Below are 21,883 nucleotides of genomic sequence, written 5' to 3' on the forward strand. Positions count from 1 at the left end.
CCCAGGCTTGGGGAACCCGAGATGGCCTCTGAGGCCTGAGACGGAGTCCGGGCCTCCCCCAGCAACGCCCCGCCGTGAGTTCCAGCGGATCAGGGCGCCCGCGGTGTGAATGCAGATGCACGGGTCAGAGCCAGGCCAGAAGAGGGGACCCGGGAGGGGATCGGCGGACGTGCAGCGATGGAACAGAACCATGGGCCAGATTGAGCGCCGCGGTGCTGGGTTCAAAGGCGAGAGATAAGGCGCAAGCAAAAGACCTGAGGCTGGATCTCGGCCAAGCGCGCCTCCGGGCCGGCCTGGGGGGCGGGCCGGAGTGGGGGTGGGGGGGAGCGGGGGGACGGGTCCGGGGGGCGGGTCTGGGGCGGAGCTAGGCCCGGCCGGCGGCGCGGGGGCGGGGGTCCAGGAGGCGGTCCAGTTCGCGGAGAGGGCCGAGCCCCGCCAGGACCCCGCGCCCCGCCGGGCCCCGCCCCGGCCCCGCCCCGGCCCCGCCCCGGCCCCCCCCCGTTCCCTCCGCCCCAGCCTACCCCCGGGCCCCACTGCAGAGGCGGCGCTGGGAGCAGAGTCCGGCGGCCGCGTGCGGGCTGCGCGCGCTCCTTCCCCTCCGCCTCTGCCGCCCACCCCCGGTGCGCCCCGCCGCCTGCGCCCCCAGGTAAGCGAGCGCCCCCGCGCCCCGAACGCCGCCCGGAACGCCACCCTCGCGGCGAGCCCCGGCCCCGCCTCCGCGGCCATGGCGGCCCCGGCCCCCCCTCACCCCGCCCGGGGCGGCCTCTCGGGGCTTCCCATCCGGTCCCAGGCCCCGGGCCGCCGCCCCGAGAGAGCCCTGCTCCCCCGAGCGCCGGGGACGCGGCTGCGAAACGGGCAGGAGGGAGTGGGGGCGAGCCTGGCCCGGCGACGCGGGGGAGTCCGGGTGGGTGAATGCGAGGAGCGCGACGCGAGTGTGGGTCAGACGCCAAGGAAACCGTACGGAGTGCCCGCGCTGGGGACGCGGCCGGCGCCCTGACCTCGCAGCCCGGCTGCGTAGACGGCTAGCCACTGTGTAAACAGGCTCCGATCACTCCAGCCCGCGCTAAGTGCGGGGAGGACAACACCTCGGGGAGATGGAGGAAGGGTCAGGGAGCGCTTCTCGGAGAAGGGGTCATCCGGGCCTGAGTGGACCAGCCAGCGACGGCTTTTGAGGCCCAGGAAGCAGCGAGATTTAGAAGTAGGGCCCAGCCTGGTGTGTTTGCAGGGCAGAAAAGAGGCCAGCGTGGCTGAAGCGCCGGGAGGGAGGCTCGGAGGTGGGGAGAAGTTGGCCCGCGCCTCGAAGATGGCGGGGAGTGAGTGGATTCCATTCTCAAGCCTGGGGGGGCCACGGGAGGCTTAGAGCAAAGTGAGTAACCCGGTCCTGTTGTGTCTTAGGAAGATCCCCTGCTGTGGGCAGGAGGGATGGGAGGAAACCCGGGAGGAGGCTGCTGGCTTGCCCCCCACCGGAAGGGGTGGTGGACAGGGGGTGACGCGGGGGGGGGGTGCATTCTGGCAGAAGAACATCCTCTGCGTTCCCTGCCTGCTCAGAAGTGGGGCGTAAATGAACCTGCGCGGAGGAGATTTCTGGCGCTGGCAGCTGGGAGTATGCAGGGGCCTTTGCTTGCTGGGATGGGGAAACTGAGGGAGAAGCAGGTGGGGTGGGGCTGTCGTGGCTGAGTCTGACTTGCAAAACCTGTGAAATGCCACCTGATGGGGGAGGCTCCTGGAGACCCACTCTACACCCAGGCAAGGTCTCCAGCCGTTGAGTGCAGGGGCCAAGCTGTCCCCAGTCCAGTGACCTGGATCTCTTTTAGGGAGGCTGCCCGAGAAAGACATTCTGGAGTATGGGGTTGCCTTAGAAGCTCCCAGGGTCCCCGGTCTCCACTCAGGCCCCTTCCAAGAGCAGCTGCTGTGAATAAACATGGCTGGGGTGTGGGTGCCAGGAGACTCAGCCACCTGGGTCCCCACAGGCCAAGCCAGGACCTTTCTTGCCTGCTTTCCCAGCTCACCTACTCCCAGTGGAGGTGTCTTGAGAGGGGAGGGAAGAGGTAGTAGAAATGAGCTGGGAGACTTGGTCATGGAACTGGCCTTGTCACCCCGGGGAAAGTTTTCTGGGCTTCGGTTTGCCCATCTGTAAAATGGGTCAGTAGAACCTATCCCTGGGAGTGTTGTTCTGATCAAAGGAAGCCTTGGCTAGGAAAGGGCTTGGCTGATCCCAGTGGCAGCCTCCGGGGCCTTGAGGGAATGGGGGAGACCGCCAGAGCCAGCGCGAGTTCACAGCATGATGAGCCCCCATTTCCTGCACTGAGAAATGGGAGCACTGTGTAACTGCCCACCTCCAGACCCGGGGCCTTCTGCAGACTGAGTGAGTCAGGCGTGTAAAGTGTTTGGTTGGCCCAGCGCCTGGCTTGGAGTGATCGCTTGGCACAGAAGCCGCTGGGCTCCTGTAGTTGGCCGGGGGGGTGGGGGGGAGCAGGAGTGGGCCTCCCACCACCCTCGGGATGCCGAAGGTGCCCGGGGACAGGCTCCTCTTATCTGAGCACCACAGGCTGTCCTCTCTCCCACTCTCTGGAGGCTGCCTCTGACCTTGTCCTGCCCGCTGAAGTTCGGTGCCCGCAGGCTACTGACTTCACCTCCTTTTTGCTTCAGCTTCTTCACCTGTAAAATGGGAATAATAGCAGTCATCACCTCAGAGGTGAACACAGCACCCAGGTGCTAATAAGCACCTGGTAAAACAGCAGGTGCCTGGATGTCTGGGGGGAGGGAGCCCGGAGGAGTGGCCTGGTTCACCCTCCCCAGGGAAGGCTTCTTGGAGGAGGTGATCATTGGTGGGTTACTAAGGATGATTCAGAGTTAACAGGGCAGAGGGACCAGGGTACAGAGATGTGGAGGGGAGAAACTGCAGGATGCATGGCAGGAGCTAAGAGACCAGACTGGAAGCAACCTCGCTGGTCCAGATCGAGATGGAGGTGGGGATGAGGGAGAAGTGCATGGATCCTGGAGAGATTGGAAGTGGGGGTGGCGGGGCAGCCGCTGATTGGGGAGCAGGTTCCGGTGCATCTGGAAATTGTGATGTTGCTAGACACCCAGATGGTGGCGAGGTGCAGGGTGGGCTTTGAAGAAGCAAGCTTGGAGCTTGGGAGGCATCAGCACCTGGGGGGATTGGGCAGAGAGGGGAGGCAAGGAAACAGTTAGGTGGCAAGCCAGAAGCCAGGGAGCAAGGGCTTCAAAAAGGAGGAAATGGTCAACTCAGCTGAGTTTCTGAATCCTCTGCTTAAATAATTCAGTGGTAGGGATTTTCCTCCCTTGGCTGTCTTTCCCACCCCATCCCAAGCCATTCAGAATGGGCTCTTCTTTGCCACACTTGAATGGGCTCTGACCAGAGTGGCATAGAGGTCTTTCTCCTCCTTCGATCTCGACTTCATACCTTTGTTAATATGAGACTGTCCCACCAGTTCCCCACAATGAATGCGCAGGAGCTCAACTCTCTCCCCGCCCCCCCATCTTGGGCTCCCAACCCCATATTTTGCCCCAGGACCCCGTGACTGTGTCTCTGAGGTGCCAGCCCCACCCTGAAGAACCCCTCTATCCTGTGCTTGTCCCCCCCCCGCCCCCACTTCCCTTCTGCCCCTGTGTCTGTCATTTATTCATGCAGCACATATTTATGAAGTGCCTGCAGTGGGAGGCACCGGGCTGAGCAATGAACACAAGCTTCCCTGCTTCTACCTCATGGAGCTAATGTTCTGAGAGGCAGGGAGGTGGGGGAGTGGGTGTGAAACCCGAAGGATGAGAAAGAGCCAGGTGGACATCTGGAGGAAGAGCATTCCAAGCAGAGGCACCAGCATGTGCAAAGGTCCTCAGGCAGGACCAGGCCTGGCATGTTGGAGGTATAACAAGGAGGCCAGGGTGGCTGGATCAGAGGGAACAAAGGGGAGCGTGGGCAGAGGGGCAGACGAAGAGAGCGAAGGTCTCAGGGTGCCTCAGTCCAACAACAGCAGACCTTGGGAGGGTCCTGGCTTGAAGGTTAAGAGGTTGCAGAGCCCCACTGCTTTGCAATTTGCGGGGTGGGGGGTCATTCCTGGAGCCCTGATGGCCCAGGAGGCTGGCAGGAGGAAGGAAGAGAATCCACCCCTTTTCCCGGTGGGCAAGTCTTCCTCTTCCCGTGATGGGGGCTCAGCTGACCTTGAAGACTTCCCCGAGGAAGTGAAGTAGCCAGGAAGAGGGCACAGATAGGGGGTATGAAGGCAGGGAGGAGGTGGGGGGAGGCAGGCAGTGGCAGTGACCGGGTGGGCAGGCCAGGCAGGGCACAGAGCTGGATATGGAGCAGGATACTCTCAGGGAGGGGACAGAGATGCGAGGATAGCAGGCGGCAAAAACCAAAGCAGCTGTATTTTGAGGATGGTCGCGCCATCAGCCTGCTGTCACTCCCTTTCCAGGTGGAAGGGAAAAGACTCGAGTTCCCCCCTCCCACCCCCCCACCCCCACAGTGCATGTGGACGAGGGCTTGGCCACCTGGATCTGGTCACCGTTCTCACCCCCACCGCTGACCCAAGCATGCCTCCAAACCTTAGCAAGCCTCAGAAGCCTTAATGAGAGGATCCAGAGCCTTGGACTCTGGATCAGAGATCAGTGGTCCTGCTGAGCCAGGACCCTGTGGCCGCCACTGTCCTCCCCACCCCACCCCTCTCCACACTAGGGATGGGTGCGCCTCGGGGCAGCTCCCGTAAGCCCCGGCTCAGCTATGACAGTGAGCCTGGCAGGCGCCATGGAGCGACAGCTGGAGCGAGGGAGTCTAACTACACTCTTAGGAGATGGCAGGGGACAAGGACAGTGACAGAAGGGGAGAGGAGGCAGGACAAGCTCTGCCAACATCTGCCTCTGGATCTCATTTTTCCATCTGAGATGTTGACTAGGGTGGGCCTTAATCTAAGGCTGTCACCTCCCTGCCAGCACCTCTTCCCATATGCCCCTCTGTTCCAGCCCCTGGGCTTCGTCTCAATCACTTGAAGCTACTGCCCGTGGCCCAGCCTCAGGGCCTTTGCACAGCCTGTTTCCTTTATCTAGAATGCTCTATGCCCATGGCTTCCTCATCTCTTTTCTCAAGCATCACCTTCTTTTTTTTTTTTGTAAGATTTTATTTATTTATTTGACAGAGAGCAAGCGAGCCAGAGAGCACAAGCCACAAAACAGCAGAGGGAGAAGGAAAAGCAGGCTCCCTGCTGAGCAGGGAGCCCGATGTGGGGCTCCATCCCAGGACCCTGGGACCACGACCTGAGCCAAAGGCAGACACTTAACCAACTGAGCCAGCCAGGCGCCCCTCAAGTATCACCTTCTTAAGGAAACCATCCTGACCTTCCTGTTTAAAATCGCATCCCCCACTGCCCAATTCCTGATCTCTTTTTCCTGCCCTCTGCTATCCAGCACAATGAAATAAATTAATAAAATGTATAGTATTTGCCGCCCCCAACCCTCACCCTGTCCAGGACCTCAGCTCCAGGCACACAATAAATGTTTGTGCAGTGATGACAAGGAGGCAGTCTTTAGAGACAGGTGGGCTTACATTTGAATCCCAGCCCGCTGCCTCCTCCTTTGTGCCCTTGGGTGATTCTGTGCCTCAGTTTACACAGCTGCAAAATGCGGACCACAGAAGCACCTGGCGCTGGCCACCCCCCCAACCCCCCCGCAGCTTCCTGGGGGAGCCTAACCAGAGCCTGGAAGCAGTTGGTGGCAATTTAGACCCTGAGTCAGGACACTTAGAACTTTCCCACATATTCCTAGAATTTTCCACAAACATGTTGAGAGTAAGGGGGGGTGCGGAGCCTCTCTAAGGTGGTCCTGTTTTTTTCCCCTCTTCCTAGATTTCGAATCTTTCACTTTTGAATAAGAAGAAGGTTTTTTTTTTTTTTTTTAATTTATTTATTTATTTGAGAGAGAGAGAATGAGAGACAGAGAGCATGAGAGGGAGGAAGGTCAGAGGGAGAAGCAGACTCCCTGCCAATCAGGGAGCCCAATGCGGGACTCGATCCCGGGACTCCAGGATCATGACCTGAGCCGAAGGCAGTTGCTTAACCAACTGAGCCACCCAGGCGCCCCAAGAAGAAGGTTTTTTTGATAGACCATGAACCCCGGGCGAATGCCATGACCCTTTAGATATGTGTTCCCAGTGCTGTTTTCCAGATGGCTCATTTCTTTCTTTTTTTTTTTTTTTAATTTACATGAGAGAGAGAAGAGTGAGAGCATGAGAGGGGAGAGGGTCAGAGGGAGAAGCAGACTCCCCGCTGAGCAGGGAGCCCGATGTGGGACTTGATCTCGGGACTCCAAGATCATGACCTGAGCCGAAGGCAGTTGCTTAACCAACTGAGCCACCCAGGCGCCCCAGATGGCTCATTTCTAACACCAAAGTCCAGTTTCTCGTGCACTGGGAATCGAGAGGTTCCTCGGGTCTGCAAACTGAGGCGGTTCTCGGAGGGGGTGTCGGGTTGTACCCAGGCACATGCTTCCTCTCGGGTAGTTCTCTCTGGCAAGGGACTGATTTTGAATTTTGAAGCTTGTAGCCTTTTTTACGCCATGAAATTTACATGACTCCACAGACATATTGCGATGCACGGAATAGGAGGTGCTCGTTAAATCTAAGAGCCTGTGGGACGAGCTCAGGGAACGAGGTCTCTTACTTACACACCTGAGTTGTTGGTCCCACATTTGGTGAAGTTGACTGTTAGGGCTGAGGATTTTCAGAGCACTTTCTGGGGGGTGGGGGGGCGGTGGCGGGTACGGTCAGAACCGTGGCATTTGCATTGATGAAATATCAAAGATGCTTGCAGTAACTTCTGGATTGAGACAGGAGCAAGCCACAGGGCAGGAGCTGCTCACCCATTTCAACCTGTTTCAACCTTGGATGGTAATCATCCAGGACTGAGTGCAGATAACTGATTGAACTTCTGGAAATAGGTGAAGAGGTCGTGCCTTGGGACTTTGGGAAATCCAACCAGAACATAAGTCGTTTGCACACAGCATTGCTCAAATACTGCCTAGATGTTGGGCACAGAATATTTAGAAACCATTACTGCATGGACATTTGTAGCCACTGGCTTTCATCTAGAGTAGCTCATTCTTGCCCAGGACACAGAGACTGGATGCCTCTATTATTACTGAAATATTCTGGAAGCACCACCCTTTGTAAATTTTAGCAGCATCGTGCTTTGTAGCTGGCGAAGGCGTTCTTTCTTGCCTTACCTGTGCTGATGTAACTTGGCCCTTGTGAGGAGGTAATATTGGAACTGAGGCCTGAGTTGGAGCTGACGGTGGACACAGACAGGAATCAGACCCTGTTGAATGCCTGCCCAGAGCCCCCCTGTTCGTTGGTGAGATAGAGAGATAAGTTCCTGGGCAGTTACAAGGCAAAATAAAACACCAAATGGAGAACCCACGATGCAGCCTGGAAGTCCCGGAAGGCTTCCTGGAAGAAGCAACAAGCAGGCTGCTTACTTTGAAGGGTTGGAAGAGCGATGAATAGTGACTCAGGCCGAGGGGACATCCGGGGATTGCATTAGAGTGATGTTTCTGAAATCTGACCAGACCCTGGGAATCTGGCCATGGACCCTGGCTGAGAACCACGGGTGGGGGTGGGTGGTGTCTGCAGGAGGTCTCCCCTGCCCCGGGTTGGGGGGGAGGGAGAGGCTTGTCCAACTCTGAGCTGTGTGCTGCTGAGGGCTGGGTGGGGACAAGCGCTCCGCCTGCCTGCACGCCCCAGCCGCCCGCCCTCCATCGGTGAGCAGCCCTGCATCTGTGTGCATCCCATCCGAGGGGGTCATCTGAGAGGAAGTGCAGCTTGGCCTCTAGTTACACAAACACCTCTGGTCCTTAAAGGGCCCACGGACAGCCTGGCGTTCCGGCGGGGGACCCTTCTCTGCTCCACCGCATGAGGTTTGGAACCCCAGCCCTGCACCCAGGGGACGACCGGCGCTCACGGGCTCCCCGCACAGGCTCCGCACCCTTCCTGGGCAGGCAGACGGGACGGGGACAGTTTCACAGAAGGTGCTGCCGGCCTGAGGCCACCCCGCAGGAGCAGATCTGCCCAGGTGTGTGGACTCTGAAGGTCACGGTTTGCCCCTGTGTGACCCGGAACCCGGACAAGGGCGTGGGCCCACATTCAGAGGCATGGCAGTCGGGGCAGGGAGGCAGTGTCTGGGGGTGCTGGGGCTCCAGAGCCCTCGAGGCCCTGCCTTTCCCTGTCATCACCCCTTTTTGTGCTCAGAAGGCACTTCTCGGCGTCCCACACCTGGAATTCTCCCACACCGGCTCTTCTTGGCCCCTCCCACCGCTGGGTTATATGTCCCCAAACTCCTGCCCAGGCGTGGAGTTCCCAGATCAGGTTGCCTGCCCCAACATCCTCGACGCCCCCCCCCCCCCGAAGATGTCCCTCCCCAGCCCTGTCTCAGCCACTGAGGAGCTCTTGGGGCAGCACTTCCCTCATCTGTGGAACCCAAGGACAGCCTGTGTGCAAGGAGAGGTCACAGAATCGCTCCCTTCGCGCGACCTCGAGGCCCGAGCCTCCCACGCCGCCACTCTGTCTTTAAGGCCTAGGTGACAGGCACTTGCCACCCTTCCCTTGAACAAGGACAGCTCGGACCCGGACTGGCAGCCTCGCCAGCATCCAGCACTGGCCAGGACTGAATGTCGTCTTGTTTTCATTGTATCTGTCTTATGGCCACTGCCCGCAGTGACATCGACTTTCTCTTGAGGGGAGGGAGGGAAAGTTTCTTCTGAAAAATCAACATGCTTAAAAACAAAGCGAGGCTTTGGAAGGAGATTGGTGGGTGCACAGACGGGAGAGGGCTGGGGCGGCAGGGTGACCGGGCTGTGGGAGGGATGGAGGGGAGGGCCCCCAGTCCAGCCCAGGGGCAGGGCTTTCTGGCCCACGGGTGTGAGAACAGAGCCTTGAAGAAGCGGAAGGCGTTTGGCAGGCAGAAAGGAGGACATTACCGATGGGGGAACAGACCGAGCACAAGCCCAGAGGTGTGCCGGGGGACACAGTGCTGGGGGCAGGAGCATTTGCGGGGTTTCAAGCCACGGGTGTGATCTGCACGTTAGAAGGGCGGTCTGGGCAAAGCCCAGAGGCCGGGAGCCCAGGGAGGAGGCCACAGCTGTTGACCTGAGTGGGAAGGGACCCGCTCGGTGGTCACGTGGCAGACGGACGCCGTGGCAGCCCGAGAGGAGGGGCTGAGCGCAGAGGGCTCTGGGACGACTCCCACATGCCTGTCCCCAAAGACTGGGTGGGAGGTGGGACCTTGGCCAAGAAGCCTGGGGAGGAAGAGCGCACACTCTGGTGCAGGATGACTTGATCTTGATCCTGGCGTGTCTGGGCAAGGGGCAGGTGCTCTCGGTTTAGCAGGTTTGCTGGGGGAGACACCTGGGAGCTGCGGGACTCGGAGCCCCAACGTGCGCCTGCGCCGATCGCAGCTTCCAGGTGGGTGCGAATTCCAGGCACAGCGGATGGTAGTGGGGGTCCGGGACTGGATTTGGGGCCAAAGGAGAGGAAAACCAGCATGCATTAGAGACAGAACAGCAGAGAGGAGGGGAGCCAGGACGCCACAGTTCTTGGAGGGAGGGGCAGACAAGGAGTCCTATATGCAATAGGATGTCATGGATACATAGACAAAGAATTGGCCACTGCGATTGGCCAAGGAAAGGGCGGAGTGTCTCTGGGGCCCTAGGCAGAGTCCAACGTAGAGAGGTGGAGATGGAGTGGAGTCAGGGGCTAAAGGCAGGTTCTGCTTTCCAAGAATGCCAGGGTTGCTGTGGCTGAGCCGAGGTTCTGTGAGCCCAGGTCCATCCCGAGCGCCTAGTGGTATAGAGCAGAGTTCAGACACCAGCTGTTTCCCAGCTGTGTGACCCGGGGTCCCCGAGACTCAGTTCTTCCGTGAAATAGGGACGCTGGGGCACCTGGGTGGTTCAGTGGGTTAAGGGTCTGACTCTTGATTTCAGTTCAAGTCATGATCTCAGGGTGGTGAGATCAAGCCCTGCATCAGGCTCTGCACTGGGCATGGAGCTTGCTTAAGATTCTCTCCCTCCCCGGGGCGCCTGGGTGGCTCAGTCATTAAGCATCTGCCTTCGGCTCAGGTCATGATCCCAGGGTCCTGGGATCGAGCCCCGCATCGGGCTCCCTGCTCGGCGGGAAGCCTGCTTCTCCCTCTCCCACTCCCCCTGCTTGTGTTCCCTCTCTCGTTGTTGCTCTCTCTCTGTCAAATAAATAAAATCTTAAAAAAAAAAAAAAAAGATTCTCTCTCTCCCCTACTCCCCCCTCCCCACTGTGCACGCACTCTCTTAAAAAAAAAAAAAAAGAAAGAAATATGGATGCTAACAGACAGCATCTTCCTCAGGCATGTCTAACATTTCCAAGGTAGGAAGGCAGGGCACTTACCCTGGGCAAACATCTATGGGTAACACCTGGCATGGTACCAGCAGCCCAGGTATGTTGGGCAATCCCTGGTATGGGTATGGACAAGGCCTGCTGTCCCAGAAAGCAGCCTGGCTTTTACAGCTGCTTGGCCCTACCTGAACCTGCCTCCATGTAAGCCGTCACCAGGGAGTAGCAGAAGGGCCCAGTGGCCAGCTGGTGGGAGAAGTAGGGCAGATGTTAGACCAGGTTGGGTGGAGAAGGGGTGCCGTCAGAGTGCAACCTGGAACCCACAGTTCTCTCCACTCTGGAAGGTGGGTAGTAGCATTGCTGAAGGGGCTGATCTTTTTTTTTTTTTTAAGATTTTATTTATTTATTTGACAGAGACAGACACAGCGAGAGAGGGAACACAAGCAGGGGGAGTGGGAGAGGGAGAAGCAGGCCTCCCGCCGAGCAGGGAGCCCGATGCGGGGCTTGATCCCAGGACCCTGGGATCATGACCTGAGCCGAAGGCAGACGCTTAACGACTGAGCCACCCAGGCGCCCCTGAAGGGGCTGATCTTGATTGGGAATTGGTTTCTTAATGATGAGCTGGGGTGGGGAGCTCATTGACAGCTAGAAATGCCCCCTCTGAGCCCATATCTACTCTGCCAACCACCCCTTCAGTGGAAACCTTTATTTTCCTTGTGTACTAATATGATTTCCTATTTAAAAAGTCACCTTTAATATATACACTCACTAGAATCTTACCCAGCCTTAAAAGGAAGGACATTCTGACACCTGCTACAACAAGGATGGACCTTGAGACCATTATGCTCAGTGAGAGACGCCAGACACAGAAAGACACATACTGTATGATTCCACTTACAGGAGGGACCTAGAGTCATCAAATCCATAGAAGCAGAAAGCAGAGTAGAGGTTACCAGGGACCGGGGGTGGAGGAGTGGGGAGTTAGTGTTTAATAGGGACAGAGTATCAATTTTGCAAGATGCAAAGAGTTCTGGAAATAGATGGTGGTGATGGTTGCCCAATGATATGACTGTATTTAATACCACTGTGCTGTACACTTAAAAATAGTTAAGACAGTATATTTTTATGTTGTATGTATTTGACCACAATTTAAAAATTAGAGCACCTGGGTGGCTCAGTCGGTTAAAGGGCCGCCTTTGGCTCAGGGCATGATCCCTGCATCCTAGAATCAAGCCCCACATCAGGCTCCCTGCTCAGCGGGGAGTCTGCTTCTTCCTCCCCCTGCTCTTGTGCTCTCGCCTGCTCGCTCACTGTCTCTCTCCCTCTCAAATAAATAAAATTTTAAAAATTAAAAAACAATAAAAATGTAAGTCGCTATGAAACATGGCTTGTAAAAAAATCAGTGAATCACAAAACAAGCAGACCAACTCCTCCCTTCCCTGACTTCCTGATGTAATAACTCTCCTGAGCGTGGACTATATATCCTTATGGCCTATTTCCGTGAGTTCACATGCATATATGTAGCTGTGGGAGAAAATACAGAGTCTTGTCTTTTCATATTTTTAAAAAATATTTTTTCAGTTCAAGTCATGATCTCAGGGTGGTGAGATCAAGCCCTGCATCAGGCTCTGCACTGGGCGTGGAGCTTGCTTAAGATTCTCTCCCTCCCTGGGGCGCCTGGGTGGCTCAGTCGTTCAGCGTCTGGCTTCGGCTCAGGTCATGATCCCGGGGTCCTGGGATCGAGCCCCACATCGGGCTCCCTGCTCCGCGGGAAGCCTGCTTCTCCCTCTCCCACTCCCCCTGCTTGTGTTCTCTCTCTCGCTGTGTCTCTCTCTCTCAAATAAATAAAATCTTAAAAATATATATATATAAAAAAATAAAATATTTTTTCCTGCCCCATTCTTATTCCTTTCTCCTTTTGGGACTCTAATTATGTGCCTGTTAGATCTTCCGGTAGTCCCAAAGGTCACTGAGACTGTGTGCTTTTTTTTTTTTCCAATTGTGGTAAAACATACAAAACATAGAATTTACCATTTTAACCATTTTTAAGTGTGTGATTTAGTAGCCCGAAGTACATTCACAGCATTGTGCAAATGTCACCACTATTTCCAGCTGGCACTTTTTTTTTTTTTTTTTAAGATTTTACTTTTAGGGGCGCCTGGGTGGCTCAGTCGTTAAGCATCTGCCTTCGGCTCAGTCATGATCCCGGGGTCCTGGGATCCAGCCCTGCATCAGGCTCCCTGCTCAGTGGGAAGCCTGCTTCTCCCTCTCCCTCTGCTGTCTCCCCTGCTTGGGTGCTCTCTCTCTCTGTCAAATAAATAAATGAATTCTTTAAAAAAATAAATAAAGATTTTACTTTTATTTTTTTATTTTTTAAAGATTTTATTTATTTATTTGACAGAGAGAGACACAGTGAGAGAGGGAACACAAGCAGGGGGAGTGGGAGAGGGAGAAGCAGGCTTCCTGTGGAGCAGGGAGCCTGATGCGGGGCTCGATCCCAGGACCCTAGGATCATGACCTGAGCCGAAGGCAGACACCCAACGACTGAGCCACCCAGGCGCCCCAAGATTTTACTTTTAAATAATCTCTACACCTATTGTGAGGTTCAAACTCATGACCCTGAGATCAAGAGTTGCATGCTCTTCTGTCTGAGCCAGCGGGGCATCCTCCAGATGACACATTTTTTTTTTTTTTTAAGATTTTATTTATTTGCGAGAGAGAGAATGAGAGACAGCATGAGAGGGAGGAGGGTCAGAGGGAGAAGCAGACTCCCTGCCGAGCAGGGAGCCCGATGCGGGACTCGATCCCGGGACTCCAGGACCATGACCTGAGCCGAAGGCAGTCGCTTAACCAACTGAGCCACCCAGGCGCCCCAGATGACACATTTTTATTCAATCTTTGTTTTTTCTTCTCTGTCCTTCAGTTTGAATGTTTACTATTATCTAGCTCCTAATTTGTTGACTCTTCAATCATCTCCGATTGCTATCAAGCCCACATGTGATTTTGTAATTGCAAGTATTGTATTTTTCAGTTTTAGAATTTACATTTGGTTCATTTTTTTTTTTTTTTTACTTTTCCATTGAGGTTTCTTATTCGTTCATTCAGTAGGAACTAATTTTTTTTCCTTCACATCCTTGAATAGATTATAATAGCTGCTTCAAAGTCGGGATCTGCTCCTTCCAACATCTGGGTCACCTCAGAAGTTAGTCCCCATTAATTTCCTTCTGTCTTGAGTATGGTTCGTGTTGTCTTGTTTCTCCAAAGATCAAGTAATTTGGGGTTGTATTCTGGGCATTGTCGAGATGTATCGTGGAGACTCTGGATTCTGTTGTGGTCCTCTGGAGAGCACTGATTTTTTTTTTTTTTTTTTTATCAGGCAATTAACCTGTCTGGACTCACGCTCCAAAGTCTGTTTTCCTCATGGTGGGTGGCAGGTGAAATCTATCTTCCTTTCTTTCAGCCTTAGCTGGGCTGCTTGGAGTCTGCCCTGCACACGCATGGTTCAGGGCTTAGCAAGAGACGTGCGCAGAGTTTTTGTGTAGAATTTGGAACTTCCTTTTTCTGGCTCTCTCCCTTCCAATATGTTCCGTCCCATTATTGAGCGATTGTGATCTTTCTGGGCTCTTCTCATTTTTCAAGCCAGTTTCTATTTCCAGTGAAGAGCAGTACAAATGGGAAACCCACCCTGTGTTGCTCCCGTAGGCCAGGGATAGACTCCCCTCCAACTACTCCCTATTTGGGGTCACTCTAGAGCAGTACCTCCCAGTAGAATTTCCTACAACAATGGAACTGTTCCATATCTGCACTACTCTGGTAGCCGCAAGCTGTGTGTGGTTATTGAGTAGAGAAATTTTGCTGTGTGCAACTGAGGAATTGAATTTGAAATTGTGTTTCATTTCAGTTCATTGCAATTCAGATAGCCCAATGCTGCCGGTAGCTACCATGTTGGGGCTTTCAAGTAGTTGTGTTTTTGTATGTCGTCCAGGGTCTCTGGTTGTCTCCGACGGGGCTGGTCTGATGCGGCTGACTCTGCCTTCAGTGGAAGCTGAGCTCTCCTGGTGCTTTTCCATTGCGTAAATGACCTATTGGGCCATTAGTGGCTCCCCGAATTTTGCTTTTATTTTTTTAACTCCCTGACACCCCCCTCCAACCCAAGTCAATGAGCATAATGTTTCCTCTTCTTTTTCCCCCTTTGGTAATTTTTTAAAAAGATATATTTATTTATTTTAGAGAGAGAAAGCCTGAGCACAAGGGGTAGAGGGAGAGGGAGAGAGAATCTTAAGTGGACTCCAAGGTGCAGAGCCCCCCCACCCCACCCCGTGGGGCTCAATCTCACGACACTAAGAGCACTACCTGAGCTGAAACCAAGAGTCAGTTGCTTAACCGACTGTACCACCTAGGTGCTCCTCCTTTGGTAGTTTTTTAAATTAAAATAATTGGGGGCACCTGAGTGGCATAGCTGGTTAAGCATCCGACTCTCGATTTCAGCTCAGGTCATGATCTCAGGGTCGTGATATCGAGCCCCAGGTCAGGCTCCACGCTGGGCATGGAGCCTGCTTAGGATTCTCTCTCTCCCTCTCCCCCTCACCCCCTTAAAAAAATTTAACTGTCGTAAAATACACATAACATAAAACTTACCATCTTGACCATTTTTAAGTGCACAGTTCAGTACTGATACATTCACATTGTTGTGCATCCCTCTCCAGAACTTTCTCATCTCCCCAACCTGAGACTCTGTCCCCATGCAACACTGACTTCCCACCCCCTCCCCCACCCCTGGCGCCCACCATCTACTTCCTGATTCTATGGATGGGGCTCCTCTGGGGACCTCCTGGGAGCGGAATCCTACAGTGTCTGTCTTGTTGTGACTGGCTTCCTCAATTGAAAGTAATGGCCTCAAGGTCCATCCATGATGTATCTTCCTCTGCCTTTCAGACTATAATGTAAGATTTCTTCATATGGAGTCCTGAGGTTCTGATCCCCAACTGTTGGACATCAAGATTGCAAGTTTTCACTGGAAGGGAGAGAGGGACAGACTCCAAAAGGGCACAGGGAAATCCAGGGAGTGATGGATATGTTCATTATCTTGATTGGGGTGACGATTTCACACGTGTGAACATAGGTCAGAACACATCAAATCATGCACTTTAACCGTGCAGTTTCTTGTATGTCAGGCGTTCCTCAAAAAAGCTGTATTTTTGTTTTTATTCTAATGGCCCAAGTGGGCTCCCCTTATCCCCCACCTGTAAGCTTCATCAGTCCCTGTGCAGGTAACAGTTAGATCCCGCTGCCCCCGCTTGCCTTTGGGACTGAGGACTGCTCCCTTCCCCCTCAAACTCCAAGAGACCTGATCATCTCTCCTTTCTTTTTTTTTTTTTTTAAGATTTTATTTATTTACTTGACAGAGAGAGACACAGCGAGAGAGGGAACACAAGCAGGGGGAATGGGAGAGGGAGAAGCAGGCCCCCCGCGGAGCAGAGAGCCCGATGGTGGGGCTCGATCCCAGGACGCTGGGATCATGACCTGAGCCGAAGGCAGACGCCCAACGACTGAGCCACCCAGGCACCCCTCATCTCTCCTTTCTTGGTCTTTGAAACCTCCCTGACTGACCGCCCCCCCAATATACCCACACACCAGGTGATGCCGGGGACCCCAGAGGTCTCTTCCTGGCTCTCACTGTCCAGGGGGACACTCAGAGTCAGCTAGCTCTCTAAGCTCTGGGGCTGAAGAAAGCTCCGAAGAAAGGCGCAGGGGTGGGGCGCGGTGGGGCTGGCAAGGCTGTGGGGAGGGGGCTGTGCTGAGTGTGGGAAAGGCAGAGCAGGCCTCTTAAGGAGGAAATAGAATCTGACCCAGCTCTTGAAAGACAAGTGGGAACTGGCCCACCGAAGCAGGGCATTTCAGGCAGAAGGCAGGCGGATGCAAAGTCCTGGATGTCGGACCAATGGGGGGAGCTCACGGGTGTCCCAGCGCTGGGTGTGGGATAATGCAGGGGTGCAGGGGGTCCGTAGGAGGGAGCAGATGCCATCAGGGGGGCCCGCGGCCAGCCCAAGGCAGCTGCGAGTGATCCTCCTGGCCCCACTGGTGGGTGTTTTCTTTGGGGGCTGGGAGCATTGCCAAGAGGTGGTTCTGAGAAGGTGTAGCCAGGGGAGTGGGAGGGCTGAAGAGCGTGGCCAGTGGGCTGGAGATACTGGGAAACCTGGTCCAGCTCCCCTAAGCCCCCGAGCCTGCCCAGGGGCGTAGAAGTTAAGAAATCATGCGCTGAGGGACGCCTGGGTGGCGCAGTCGGTTAAGCCTCCGACTCTTGATTTCGGCTCAGGTTGTGATCTCAGGGTCATGGGATCGAGCCCCGTGTCGGGCTCAGCTCGGAGTCTGCTTGTCCCCTCCCTCTGCTCCCTCCCCCACATGCGCTCACCCTCTCTCTCAAGTAAATAAATGAAATCTTTAAAAAAAGAAATCACGTGCTGAGCAACTGGTGCCCTGAAAACACAGAGAGAAGGTGGGGGAGAAAACTCGATAGGTGGAGGCAGGCCCGGGGAGGCTTCACAGGGTCCTGTGAGCCCTGAGCCCACTGGTGGTATAGAGCAGCCCCCTTGCCACCCTGGTGAGCTTCCGGTTCCAGCTCTCTCCCTTGCTGGCTGAATGGCCAGCAGCTTCTTGCTTTAAGCCTCAGGCTCCCCAGTTCCGAAGTGGGGTGACAGTGGATCTCCTTCCTGGGGATCGAGCTGACCTTGCCTGTTAAAACAGGTGGTTTCTTTTAAAGTAGGCTCCGCACCCAGTGTGGGGCTTGAGCTCACAGCCCTGAGATCAAGAGTCACATGTTCCACCAACTGGGCCAACCAGGAGAGCCGGTGGGTTGTTGTTGTTTTTTTTTTCCTAGAAAGTCTGACCACCTGCAGTGAAGTCCTCACATCCACCCACCTGTCCATGTGTCTATACTACCCATTCATTTATCCACTTAGCAGTTAGTTGGCACCTAATGTTTGTGCCAGGCCCTATCTCAGGATACGGCAGTACCTGAAACAACATTCTAGCCTTCAGGAGTCTTATGTCTTGGGGTGAGGCAGATGAACAAATAATAGATCAAGGAGGACAAGAGGGCTGAAGGAACAAAACAGTGTGAGGAGATGGAATAATACACAGGCTTCTTTGGTAGTGATCTGAGAAGATTTCTCTGAGCTGAGATGTGAGTAATGAGAGCTAGACACAGGGATGTGTAGGGGAACAGCATGTGCAAAGGCCCTGGGGCAAGAATGAGCTTGGTGAGCTGGATACAGCACATACAAAGGCCCTGGGGCAGGAATGAGCTTGGGGAGCTGGACACAGCACATGCAAAGGCCCTGGGGCAGGAATGAGCTTGGTGAATTAGAAGGCCAGAAAGCAGCCATTGCAATAAGTTGAGTTGGTGGGGTGTGGGAGGGTGTATCAACAGAACCAGAGTATGGAGGGCAGAAGTGTGTCTTTTTTTTTTTTTTAATTTTTCTTATTTTTTAAATTATTTAAAATTTATTTATTTAGAGAGAGGAGAGGGAAAGAGAGAATCTTAAGCAGGCCCCACACCCAGCACAGAGCCTGACACGGGGCTCGATCTCATGACCCTGAGATCATGACCTGGGTGGAAATCAAGAATTGGACACTTAACCAACTGAGCCGCCCAGGCGCCCCCGGAAGTGTGTCTAAATTTGAGGGGTCGGGGTATAAGGCAGAGTTCTGCACCTGGGGCCGGGCAGGGAGCACAGCCTATAGGGACTCTGCTCAGAGAGCCCACAGTGCGGGAACCAAGGCTATCTGCAGGGGGCAGCCGGGGCCCGGTGCAGGGGGGGCTGTGGTTATCGCCACACAACCCCCACATAGCACATCATGTGTTCCCTGTCTGGGCCTCCAGCCACAGCAGTCAGGTGACCCCCGGCAGCAGGCCAGGCTGCAGGAGCGAGAGGGAGGGTGAGTGTGTGTGTGTGTGTGTGTGTGTGTGTGTGTGTGTGTGTGTCCATCCCTGGGCAGCCCAGACATCTGGAGTCTGAATTGATTTCTTTTTTCACAACCCTGGGCAAGTCCTGTATTTCCAGCTAGGTTTAAAATAAAACAAACCTTCTGTGCATAGCCCTGCTCTGCCGGGCCATGCTGGGGGGCATTCCGGAGTTCCAGGGAGCAGTAGGGGTCCAGCCAGCCAGGGGTCAGACCCCTGAGGGGGGACAGGGATCCTCTGCTCATCCTCTCCTCCCCATATCAGCACAAAGCCCTAATCTCTCTCTCCAGGTCTGAGGATATTTTTAGCCACTAAGAAGGATTATCAGAGTCTGGCTCCCAGGAGGCAGGGGCAGGGCTGGGAGTGAGGCCAAAGAGGCTTGAAGACACAGCAGCCTTGCTGGGAGACTAGGGGCAGGGCAGGGGTGATGGGGATTTAGGCTCAGGCTGGTTGGGCTGGACCAGCCACTCACTCATTCGGTGATTCTCCAAATGACCCCTCGATGGCCCTGGCCAAGCCCAGCCTGAGTTCACCAGCTACAGCTTTAAGGGAAAGCTGCAGAGGTCAGGGAGGTTCTGGGAAGAACCTTCCGGAACCTGCTGCATGCAGGCCAGCACCCCTCCTCCCCAGACTGCCCCTCATCCCAGCTTCCCCTCTCCACTGCTAACAACATGCAAGTCAGTCCTATGTAGCACTCACTCCACCACCCCATTTGCAAAGGGTTCCTGTTATCCCATTTCACAGATGAGGGAACAGAGGCACAGAACAGCCTGGTTGCCTGCCTTAGGTTGCTCGCCTGGTAAATGGGTGAGGCAGGAATCACCTCGCTGTGATACCAGTGTGGAGTGTTGGTGAACTGCCCGGACCCCTGGGCCCCATACAACAGCCTGGAAAAACAGGCCATCTGGCTGTACCCATTTTTCAGATGGGGCAGCTGGGCCCAGTGTGGCAGAGTCACAGGAAATGAGCAGAGGAGCTGCGGCCCAAAGGAGAAAACTGAAAATTGATGAGGAATGCCACCCTGAGCCTCATTCCTTCCCGTCCCCTGGGAAGGAGGTGTCTGTTGTGGGTCAGGTGGGGAGTGGAAGAGAAGTCTGGGCCTTGCTGGCCATGAATGTCCAGTAACAGCCGCACCTGAGCCCCTCCTGTGTGCTAGGAGGGGACAGACAGACAGGTGAGAGAAAGCGTAGGGCTTCCAGGGCTGAGACCTCTGCAGTCAAGGTGGGGTAGTCTGACATGGACGCCAGAAAGGGCTGGGCTTGCTTCGGCTGAGGGGACTGGGGTTCCAGGCTGATCATGCTTCCTTCCTTCTCCACCCCCCACTGTCTCTAAAAAGACTTCATAACTAGCTCACAACATCACAGTGAGTGAGGCAGGGCTAGGGGAGTGCACTTTAACTAAACCCAAGGTGGAGGCAATCGGGAGGTACCTCCAGGAGGAAGCAACAAATGAACTGGGTTTTGAGGGATGCCTAGGAGTTTGCCAGAGAGACAAGAAAGGTGTGTAAGCCCTCTGGAGACAGAGACCTTGCCTGCTTCCCTCACTGTTTAGTGTCCTCAGCACCCAGCATAGGGCAGTAAATATTCAATGGGCATTCTAGGCAGAAGACAGCACTTGTAAAAGCTGGCTGTGTGAAATCCTATGGTGTGGTGGGAGCAGAAAGTGTCAGGCAGTGAATGGGGGGCTTGGAAGCCGGGACATCGGCGGAGGCCCGAGACTGGAAGATGTCCTTGCTCTTGCGTGTTCCCCCTTGTCTCTGAAGCTCATCACGATTTGCAAGCAGCACAGCGGTGGTGGATCCTCATCTGGGCACCGCTGAGTGAGAGAAGAATATGGGATTGGGGGCCTGGACTCCTGGATACCTGCTTCGGCTCTGGCTGGCTGGGGGCTTTCCTGGGACTCCCAACCCATTTCCATCTGTGCTGAGCGGCGGGGGAGGGAGGTGTGCTGACAGAGTGGGAGGAGGCTGGAGAGGCCGTGCAGTGGGCGTGGCTCCGGTTGGGAGGTGGGAACGCCCCCGCTGGGCATGCGCCTTCAGGCCCCAGGGGGTGCTCCAGATCAAGCCAACCTTGCCTGTTAGTGAAGCTAGTTTCTTGTGGAGCAATCAACCACCCAGGCAGAAGTCTCTGCATCCATCTGTCCATTCTGTCTGGGCCGTCTGAGCCTGGTGGGTCTAGACTGGCTATGTCACACACCCTTGACCGTTTGTCAAGCTGCTGCCACAGCTCGTCACCTCGCTGACTGCCGGATGCCCCACGGGCGGGGTCTGCGGGCTGCTCCTTCATCTCCCCTCTCCCTGGGCCATTCCATCCATCCGCATGGACTTGAACGTCAGCCACATGCTGGTTCTGAGACCCAGACTCTTGACAATTTTTCTTTTTTCTGTATTTGACTTGTAATGTTATGATTTATGGTAAGAAATAAAAATTTGGTCTTTGACCCTGGTCTCACACAGAGCTCCTAAAACCCTTGGAATTTCCTGCAATAAGAGTGATCTAGGTGTCTTTTGTTAGGTTAACACGGTGACTTTTGGAAAGCCCCTGGGTCATGGAAGGAGAGGGGCTGGGTGTCAGGGAAGGCAACCATGAATACAGAGTAGAAATTCAGTGCCGGCCCCTCCCACCTCCAGGGAGGGGAGAGGGGCTGCAGGCCGACTCATTCATCAATGATCAATGATGTAATCAAGCATGCCTTTGTAATGAAGCCTCCCTGACAACCAGAAGGGTGAGGTTCAGAGAGCTTCCTGGTTGGTGCACGCGTGGAAATTTGGGGCGAGTAGTGCGCGTGGAGGTGGGCGCCCCTCCCCTACACCTTGCTCTTCCATCCGGCTATTCCTGAGTTGTGTCCTTTTGTAATGAAATGGTGATCTAGTAAGTAAAATGTCTCTCTGAGTTCTGTGAGCCACTCCAGCAAATTACTCAAACCCCCCAGGAGGGGTTCCGGGGATCCTTTGATTTATAGCCAGTTGGTCAGAAGCACAGGTGACAATTTAATTTAGACACACTTGGCGGCTGAAGTTGGGGGGACAGTCTCTGTAGGACTGAGCCCTTACCCTGTGGGATCTGATTCTGTCTCCAGGTAGGGTGTCAGAACTCAGTTGAGTTGCAGGACAGCCAACTGGCGTCACGGGGTGGGGGACAAGCCCACATGGTGGAATTGGAATCAGAATTGTAGACTTGTAAAGTGCAGGCATTTTAATTGGCACGAGTAAAGGGCCCACATCACTGATGCATAACTCAGTGAATTTTCTCAACCAGAAGAGCACCCGGATCAGAAGACAGAACATGCCAGCCTTAGGCAGCCCCACAGGGCCCCTCTGGTCACTGCCTGTCCCCAGGGCAGCCACCTGTCCGATGCCCAGCAATGTGTTAGGCAGAATAATGCCCCCTAAAGATGTCCACGTTCTAATCCTGGAGCTTCGTGTGGCAAAGGGGAATAGAGATTGCTGATCAGCTGACCTTGACATGGGGGCTGACCCCAGATTCCCCAAGTCTTTATTAGAGGGAGGCCGGAGGGTCAGAGAGAGAGATGTTGGCTTTGAAGACAGAAGACGG

General features: G+C 54.8%; 1 protein-coding gene across 1 annotated transcript in view; it reads left to right on the top strand.

The window, feature by feature from the left end:
* The first annotated feature begins 505 nt into the window (after positions 1-505).
* The window catches only part of CERS4 (ceramide synthase 4), a 32,249-nt gene continuing 10,871 nt past the window's right edge, over positions 506-21,883 (top strand). Inside the window, exon 1 of the mRNA XM_036066040.2 lies at positions 506-646. The gene's annotated coding sequence lies outside the window, so the exon portion shown is untranslated. The remainder of the gene's footprint in view (positions 647-21,883) is intronic.

The sequence above is a fragment of the Halichoerus grypus genome, chromosome 1, assembly GCF_964656455.1.
Source record: "Halichoerus grypus chromosome 1, mHalGry1.hap1.1, whole genome shotgun sequence".
Lineage (NCBI taxonomy): Eukaryota > Metazoa > Chordata > Mammalia > Carnivora > Phocidae > Halichoerus > Halichoerus grypus.